Here is a 9,808-nt window from a genome sequence, read left to right on the forward strand (position 1 = left end):
TGACTTCCTGTTAACTCCTCCCATTGGATGATTGACATCCTGAGTTCCTGAAACAGAAAGCCAGGTGATGAGAATTATTTGGTTCAGTGGAATATAAAGCACGTGCTAACACAAAGAGGCCTGTGTGCAAGGACCTCTTGCAGATCCACAGTAGAACAGTTGCTGATGCCTCTAAGTGGAGGACTCAGTCATTGGTGCCATGTCTGTTAAGGTTAACATGTGGGCACCTGTCTTGCAGAAACTCCAGAGAGACAATAGGAATAATCCTTTATGTCCCAGAGCAATTATTTGCTTATATCTGTCTGAGCAAACACTTCTAAAATGTAAAGAGAAGTGGGCATTTAGAAAGGGACATTGCTGGATTAAGAAAACAATGCTCAGTGGTGATGGAAGAGGACAGGTTTATCTTACAGTATTTAACAAGACGTTTGAGAAATTAATATTTCTTACAAGACTCATGCTTACATGACTCAGAGGAGTAGCCAAGGAGATGTAAGGGATAGATATCTGACCTTTTTTTTGCATCATTGTATGCTAGAGACGTGCTCAAAATACAGGTAAGTCATCAAAGTTAGCAGAGACTCAGAGGGCGGGATGGACTGGGAAAGGATCCTTGCAGTAATAAAGACGAACAGATGGTAGATGAGATGCTGTAGTAAAGTGCAGTAGTGATCTGTGCTTAAGACGCAGATATGGCCAAGGTGACAACAGAGCTCTTAGGCCTGTCCCTGCCCTGCAATGAGAAAAAAGCAGTTCAAGACCAAAGATCTCCTCAGGGAGTCTAGGTTGTCCCAGGCCTCCTTTCCCACCCCTAAAGAAAAGTGGCTTTTCCTTCAGAGATGTTTCCCCCAAGGCTACCAAGACTCTTCATGAGCCCTGCTGCTGAAGCTCAGCTCACAAACAGCCTGGGATAGAGATGGATAGACTTTCAGTAATGGAAGAGTCGTGGGAGGAATCACTAGCTAAGACTGAGCCCCTTGCTCCCTAAATTCTGACAGGAGAGAAGTATCCCACTGTTGAGTCTCCTCAGTGAGCACAGGATGAGCCCTAATGCCAGTATTATATCACAGTCCTACAGCACCCCCTGTTAGCCAAAGGATTCATAATAACAATAATACAGAGACCTCATAACACAGGTTATTCTCCTATTCACAAGATCACAATCTGAACCCACAATCCAAGATTCTGTGTTCTAAATCTGAATGGATACCGCTTGATCTGCTGTAAAGATTGTCGTGTCCAGAAGAAATCTTTGACACTCTTAAAAAAAATATACAAGAATAGTAAAATGTTAAGTTCATCCACAGAAAAATGGTAACTATCAGATTACTTCATTGGTATGTGATTTAACATGAAGATATATATTTTGGTAACACAAACATGCAAACACAAACATACAAATACTATTTAGCTCTAAAGAAAAATAAAATTTTAAAACTTTCAGGGAAATAGATGTAGTTAGAATGTACAATGTTAGGCAAATTCACACAACATCATGCTTTTTTCTATATGTAGGATCTACCTGATAATATATGTATTACATAAACAGACATACTTGTGGGTGCAGAGGAACATGAAGAAAAGAGAATAAGAAAGGATAATTTAAGGGTATATGGGAGAACTGAATACAGGTAGTGGATATTAGTGATAGAAAACAACATGAGGATAAATCATTTTCTAGTTCTAATCTTGTCATAGAAATTTTGGTTTGGGTGGTGAATAACTAAAAATATTTGATGTGGGAGTGTCATATCAATCTGTTGATTTCATTGGCTGAGCAATAAAGAAACTGCTTGGCTGGCCCTGATAGGTTAAAGCATAGATGGGAGGAGTAAACAGAATAGAATTCTGGGCGGAAGAGGAAGTGAGGTCAGACTCTGCGCTGCTTCCAGAGGGACCGGACAGACACCATGCTCTGCTCTCCCAGGCAGCTGCAACCCACGATGGACTTAGGCTAGAATCTTCCCAGTAAGCGCACCTTGGGGTGCTTATACACATCATTAGAAATGGGCTAGTCCAGGTGCGAGAATTAGCCTGTAAGGGCTAGAGTTCATGGGCCAAGCAGTTCTTAAATGAATACAGTTTGTGTGTTGTTATTTCGGGCATGAGCTAGCAGGCAGCTGGGGTGTTGGGGATGCAGCCCCGCTGCTCATATTTCAACAAACATTATTTGATACAAAAACTATAGATTACAAATTGAAGCTTCGTAGATTTTGTTCAAAATACCTTTTCTAAATGTATAGAAGTTTGTAGCATATCAAACAAAGAAAGTGAGCTTCTTTTAATCCAAAAGTGATTCTGTTGTGTGAGCAGGTATTGGAGAGTTGGAATCTACCTAGAATTTTTTTTTTGTTATTAAGGTTATTGCCACCTAAAAGACATGCTTTTGTGTGCTCAAGATTCACACACACACACACACTCACACACTTGGACCCTCACACATGACTTTCCTAACAACCAGGCAATGTGGGTTTTGGACTAAGGGAAGTTAATGTTACTCCCTCTGGCCTTCTTATATCTCAGAACTAGACAGAGTGAGTGCATCTTCCCAAGGAAGGCAGCGATCACTTCCATTTTCTGGGCTTGTAGCAGGATGCTGCAGCTGTACTTCTTCGTTCTTCTATATACCAAAGGCAAACTAACTGTCTGCTACTTTGTGGAGAGCCTGGCTGAGGAAGTGCCCCACCTCAGACAGGTTTCCCACCACATAGAGCCCTTCACAGTGCCGACTCAAAATAATTTCCCCCTCAAGCCAAAAGAATTCTGCAGATCATCTTAGCACACATCCACCACATGTTTGGATTCATCAGATTGGGTGATGCAGAGAAGGGCCTTTGTCTCTGTAGTGCTGTCTCTTTAAACTGAATCCTCCCACTGGCTGGAGGTACGTTTTCTCTTTTTTTGCTCCTTTTTATTGATTTTATTGATCTCTACATTTTTCTCTGCTCCTCTCCCTTCCTCTCCCTTCTCCTTCAACCCTCTTCCATGGTTCCTATGCTCCCAATTTACTAAGGAGATCTTTTCTTTTTCTACTTCCCATGTATAGATCCACGTATGTCTCTCTTAAGGTCGTCATTGTTGTCTAGGTTCTCTGGGATTGTGATTTGTAGGCTGGTTTTCTTTGCTTTATGTTTAAAATCCACTTATGAGTGAGTCCATGTGATAATTGTCTTGGGGACCTTGAGGGAGGGGTTGAAGGGGAGGGGAGAAGCAGGGAGGAGAGCAGAGAAAATGTAGAGCTCAATAAATATCAAAAATAGAACGTAGGTTGGCACAACCATTTCAAATATACTATAGAAAATCACAAAAGCTGAAAATGATCTCATAGACAAAAACAATCTAAAAAAGTCAAATTTACAAAAGAGCAAGTTGGAATGCTTACTAGCAATTGGTGTGAATTACTGCTAGTCTGGACTGTGCTATTTGACCTATAAAATGCATAACCAGTATGATTTTACTTGATCTAATGGGCATGTAATTTTGATTGTTATATCCATATTCAATAGATCACACTGTTTTTATGTGCTAATGTCATCACTCTCTGCAAATTTGAGTATATAGTACAATACTGATTGTTACCATCACTGCAATTTACTGTCAAATACCTAACTTTTGAACTTGATTTTTCTGTATTTTGATTCTAAATCATTACCCATAAAATATGTATTAACAAATATATGTAAACAATTCTTTAAATGCGAAAAAGGATTAACATTATTGATGTTGCTTCATATATGTGTTATACCCTATATTCACATATCATGTATATTATTGATAAACACATCATATATGTGATTGAGACACATACACTTGATCAGTTTATTAACTGACTACCATCTGCTGCCAACAGAAGAGGTCTAAAGAAACTGTGAAGGCATAGCTACTGAAATCATTTTTCATTCTAAGGGAATTCCTTTAACAGTTAGGGATTTATAACATTGGGAGAACCTAGCAGTAAAGAAGATTTCAAGGTTTTGAAGTGTCAGCTGCCATCCCCAGGGAAGAAACCTGAGAAGCATAAGCTCCCAAAGAATTTTAGGGGAAGATGATCAAGAAAAACTGCAGAAACCAATAATGAGCATATCTGTCCAATGCATGATTGACAAAATGACATTAAAAAGGCCAAGACAATCATCAATATTACCAGAGAGAAGAGAACATGCAGGGCATCAAGTCCCAGTATTCTGTGCAGTTCCAAATTCCTCTGGTCCTTGCCAAGAGAGACTGCCCACATGGGCTTTTTTTAAATCTGCAGACCTGTTGAACAAATACTCATATACTGATCCAAAACTGGGCCATAAGGCTCCCCCCGAAACAGTCATTCTTCTGTAGGCTGGCACATTTTGCCATTCGTGCCTGGACATGGCAGCTGCTGCAGGTGCCTTTGCAGGCTCTATACTGTTCTGCCAAAGCCCACACCACCACCATGAGCCTCTGCTCTGCTCAAAGCTGATGCTATCCTAGGCATCTTTCTCTGTGCCTTAAGCTTCCCTCCATGCAGCCACGTCTGATTTTTTTTTAACACAAAGTAAAATTTATGCCTAGTTCCCCTTTTCCTGTATCATTGTGAAAATACTACTCTCCCAGATAACACAATAATAGTTAGCCACATCCTCCATCTTTAGCCCAGAGATGTGTAAATTTGAAGCATTTCTGAGGTCTCTTTGGAACTAGAGAATATAATGGAGAGTCCTGGCCACTTCTCTGAGCCTGAGTAGCAGTAGTACAGGAAAAAACCTAGAAGGGCTTCCCTGCATCTGCTAGTACCAGTAAATGATTTTATCACAACACTGATGCCACTCCTCAGGGTGCAGGTGAGTCTGACTGTTGATCACAGAGGCATAGGGAAGGTGGGTGATGCTGTCTATATAGCCTGAGAAAAGGAACCTGCCAAAGCAGAAATCGCTTTAACAGCAAAGCTACAGTTCAACTTCTTGAGGATATGAATCAGAAAAGACTGAGTATAGAAGCCTGCCCCAGTACACTTAGGCCTGTTTCTACCTATACAGCAAGATAGCAGCATTAAATATGACAGGATTCTAAACCATGGTAGGTAAAGCACAGCATCTTCTTGGACCAGGGTCTTCTCTCTGGGCTGTCTCATTATCTCATCATCTGGGACCTCACAGAAGAGGGACTATTCATGCAAATGGGTTCTCATTAACTCCTCCTGGTGACTGATTCACAGTGTGAGTTCCTGAAAGAGCAAGCCAAATGAAGGTAAATACATTGTCCCATGGAATGTAAAGCAGGTGGTAACACACCCAGGTTTGTGTGCCAAGATCCTTCAGGTCCACTGTAGAACAGTTGCTTATTCCTCACACAATTAGAGGACTCAGTCACTGGGCTCCATATCTGTTGGGGTTACCACATGTGGGCACCTGTCCTGCAGAAACTCCAGAGAAAGAGTCGTCACACTCCTTTAAGTCCCAGAGCAGCCATCACCTTTCATAATTGCTTAATATGTCTGTTTTGCTGTGTTTTCTTCACTTTATATCTCAGACATGTGTAAGGAAAACTATAGAGAGCATGGTGATGTGTTCTACTGGTGCTCACACTGATACATTTTTCTGATGCATGTGGACAGGCAGGGACAGCAGACAGGCAGGCAGTCAACACAGGAGAGCCTGGGACCCACCCAGAAGCTGAGGATAAAAAAAAGAACGGAAACAATATGAACAATTCAAAGGAGGGGACAGTGTCCCCTTTAATGGATCAAGGATGAATAGATCTGTCTTTATGTTAGAGGAGGAGGCAGGGTACAAGATAGGTCATAAGCAGTGACTTAGGAATGGAGCAGGTCTGAGGAACTCCTTGGAGGCTTTTTATTTATTAACCACACGAGATATAATAAAATGGAAACATGTGAGTCAATTTGAACACAGAGCTTCACAGAATCATTTCCTGTCAGTAAAGCTCACAGAACGCAGTCTGATATTTCTATATTTAAGAGAACAATGCCAACTTCAAAGGATTCCCTTTAAACAGTAGGTTCAATGAAGAACGTTTGGATGTGGCAATGACTAATTGTAGCCATTGATGTCTATTTTGTTTGATTCATGACCATGTAGAATTATTGAATGTACACTGTTTAAAAAGATATTGTAAGCAGAAGTTGCTTCCAAAGGTATCATTGTAGACACACGCTATTACAGATGTAGAGAAGGAGCAAGGTCTAGGGCTCTGAGTATCCTGCACAGCTTCTCAAGTCTCTGTCACCTTGAGAAACAGCTGTGCCAGGCTTGAATGAAATATTCAGACTCTGCTGTTAGGTCAGAACTCAAAGATGCGCACAGTGCCTGTTTAAGCAGACACATCTTTAGATTCATAGAAACATCTGGAGTCTGCTAGAAATAGTCGAGCACACAAAAGAAGAGACCACCCACTCCCAACAAAGCATCCAACTAAGTAAGTTCTGATCAAAAGGGTGGATGCACACAGAAATGTCAGAGCATGCTCACCTGAACAATATACATCCACTTTTTTTCACAAAATCAAGAAGGAACTGGGTTGTCCTCATTTGCTGAGGTCCAACTTCACAGTACATTCACCCATAAAAGTCCATTTTGGTAGGAAATGCACAGCACAAGAGCTTTAGAATCTGGTCACATCACACACAGTCAGCAACCAAGAAAATTATCTGTATATGTAATAATTTGCTGGCTTGTAGTCAGCTCAACTTCAAACTTATACAGTTCAAATAATTATACACCTCAAAAAAGTAAGACAATTCCTCAGGCCACCCAAAGTAGACTGAAACTCTTTTCAGGAGATTCAGTGTTGTCAAGTTGTCAGCAAAGTATGTCATCACAACTCATTATCATAAAAAAGTCTTGAAATAAAATATTTTGTAGCTTAGACCATAGCCTTTATGATCTTCTCTACATAGAGAACATGCATACTGAGCCGGGGGAGACATAGTCATATGGTAAGAAGACAGCAGTCTTAAGACTGCACCAGGGTATTTGTGTTCTACTTCCCCATCTGATTGCACCATTGTGGAAATGATCACTGTACCACAGAGAACAGTAATACACAGCCTCATCCTCACGCTGAACCCCTGTGATAGTGAGGGCTGCCTTGTCTCCAAGCACCGATCCTGAGAATCGGGCAGAAACACCTGAACCTCTGGTGCTGGTGGTCCAAATCAGACCAGTGTGTACCTGGTCAGAGTTTTCTTGGACCCAGAAGGCACAGCCCCAGTACTGGAGCCACAGGTGAGTGTGATTGTCCCTCCAGGAGATGTGATGAGTGAAGTTTCCTGAGTTACAACAGCCTGGGAAATGGCCCCTAAAAACAGGAGAGAAAGCCAGTGGTCAGCAGCAAAGCAGAGAAAATATGTGCACTGTTGCATACCCACTCCAGGCCAGAAAGGTCCCGTGACCTGTGCAGTGAGCCAGAAGTGTGATCAAAACAGAAATCCAGGCCATGACTCACTGTCCAGGTCTGTTTCTTTCAAGACTGCTCACACAAGGAAGTGCCAAAGTGCTTCCTATATCTCCAAACATGGAAGGGGGTGTGCACATAAATGCAAATGAGCTCCTCTTCCATGCTGGTTATATACATCCTATAAACAGGTGAAGGTTTTTGAGTTGACACAAGTTACTAATCACATATATATGAGAACAGATGTCAGGAATATTATTGTTCAGATGGTTTTGCTTTTCTAGAGCCAAAAGTATCTTCTGCTCTGGATCCTAGAGGGTCTTCAGCAGTGTGAGCCATATTCCACCAAGTCTTACCCTATAGATGACAAGAATCATTGCAATATGCAGACCTCTATAAGGGAATGAACAAGGAGAAATAGTCCAAGTAACCAGAAGATCTCACAGTTAATGAGATAAGGATGGGGAAGTGACTTTAAGTTTGTCTGTTTCTTCCTCCCACTTTTCACTTCACAGAAGATGAATGTGTGTAGTGTTATGAGTATAATTATGCAACATCAAATCACTGTGATGCCTCATTACACAAGCACAAGAATGAACTGGTGAATGGACAGACAAGAGTGGAATCTGGCAAGGATGTAAACCACGTGGATCTCTGATGCACTACTGGAAGTAGCAAGCATTCCAAAAGCAGTTCACTTTACAGCACAGTGTCGCTTTTTCATATGACTTATCATTTTGATCAAATGGGTTCCTGCATCAACACATAGAAATATTAATGCAAGGCAGTATTATTCATGGTTCACATAACCCAAATATGTGGAAGGTGACAAAGAATCCATAGTATATCTGTGTAATGCTGTCCAACACAGAAATTAGGAATGATCAAGTACATGTACACACAAACAAGTCACTGAGTGTTTGCAGATTATAATTTTGGAGTGGAAATACATGTTTCTGAAACAATGGGATGTAGTTTTAAGCAACAAAGCAGATGTCTGTTATCTAAGCTTCTTGGGATGAATGTGCAGGTGAAAATGTAGGGTGATAGGGAGAATATAAATTTTCATTTTGTTAGATAATACATATATGCAAATGTACATATAATACATATATATATGTTTCCATACTTCAAAATAAGCATTTTATATAAATTTTATGTGTTCACTTGCCAAACTTTGTCTCTACCGTGGGTGTATATTTTATAAAAATTGTAGCTCAATAAAATAGTTTTAAATTTATACCAATAATGAAATTCTGAAAAAAGATATTGACACCATGCCCATTTTAGAACTTCTTCATAAAAGATTACTGATTGAAATACGTTTACCAAAACAGAATAATAAGGCAAAGCTCTTGCTATTTGTTTTTTTGTTCTACATGATATATTGAATTATTTCTAAGACAATGTCAATATTTGGGGTCAGGATCTGGGCCTCAAGGCAGGCAGGAAAGCTCTGACTGGTGGAGAGAGAAATTGCCAAATGGCTCTTCCCATGGAAACCATAGCTATATTCTCATGAGACAATGAAAATGAGATGTGGAGTGGAAAATCAGAATTAAGTCAAGGAAGAAAATGGCTACTGGGCGTATCAACATGTAAGAACTGAGTGTGGAAATGATAGAGCTTCCAGAACTCAGTGATTTGAGAGTCAGATTTGACTTGGGTATGGTCACAGATAGGTGCTGACCCATCCTGTAGTCAGCATTCACCAAATGGAAAAATAATACTTCTAGCCATACCTTGATATACAAGTAATTCTATTACCTTGGGGTTTAGTGGATCCAGAAGTTTCTTTGAAAGGAAGTACATCTAAGCATTGCAGATGTATAGAGAAGGCTGCGGTCTCAGAGACTGTGCCAGGCTTTGCACACGTTGTCTAGCATAGTAGCACATGGACACAGATACAGTAGTAATGACAAAGTCCATATCCTTGCTGAGCTTTACAGAAAAGGAAAGGGGATGTCTCATGGAGCCACGGGGCTTGAAGTAATACAGTGTGGCCTCTGCTTTGTGACTTAGCATAACATAACTCTACTGGTTATGTTAACAATGCTGACATCGTAGACATTCATGCTAATAATTTTAGACATGTAGCCCTCCACTGATTGCCAAGTCTCTCTGTGACTTCTTGGGTATCCATAGTCTATCTTTTGTTAAAAAAAAAAATCTTTGGTTTATTTTTACTTATTCATAGGCTTTTTAATATCTTGATATTCCCTAGGAAGTGTGTCTATGAAGGATAGTCAAGAGATACAAGGCATGTGAACCCAAGACTGTATTTCCTCACTTTTCATTAACTAAAACTTTGTGATGAACATTTATGGATTGTATTAGGATGAGTCTGTTAACAGCCTTTGCCATCTGGTCCTCGACTCTCAGAGCAGTGAGAGGCAGATGCAGGGAGGCCCTGTGCTCTGTG

General features: G+C 40.5%; 1 pseudogene; it reads right to left on the reverse strand.

Annotated features, from left to right (window-relative positions):
• Nucleotides 1–1,149: 1,149 nt before the first annotated feature.
• LOC126495420 (Ig lambda-2 chain V region-like) lies at nucleotides 1,150–7,430 on the reverse strand (annotated as a pseudogene).
• Between the last annotated feature and the right edge of the window lie 2,378 nt (nucleotides 7,431–9,808).

The sequence above is a fragment of the Alexandromys fortis genome, unplaced genomic scaffold (assembly GCF_014885135.2).
Source record: "Alexandromys fortis isolate MF-2015 unplaced genomic scaffold, M_Fortis_MF-2015_v1.1 scaffold_445, whole genome shotgun sequence".
NCBI classification, from domain to species: Eukaryota; Metazoa; Chordata; class Mammalia; order Rodentia; family Cricetidae; genus Alexandromys; species Alexandromys fortis.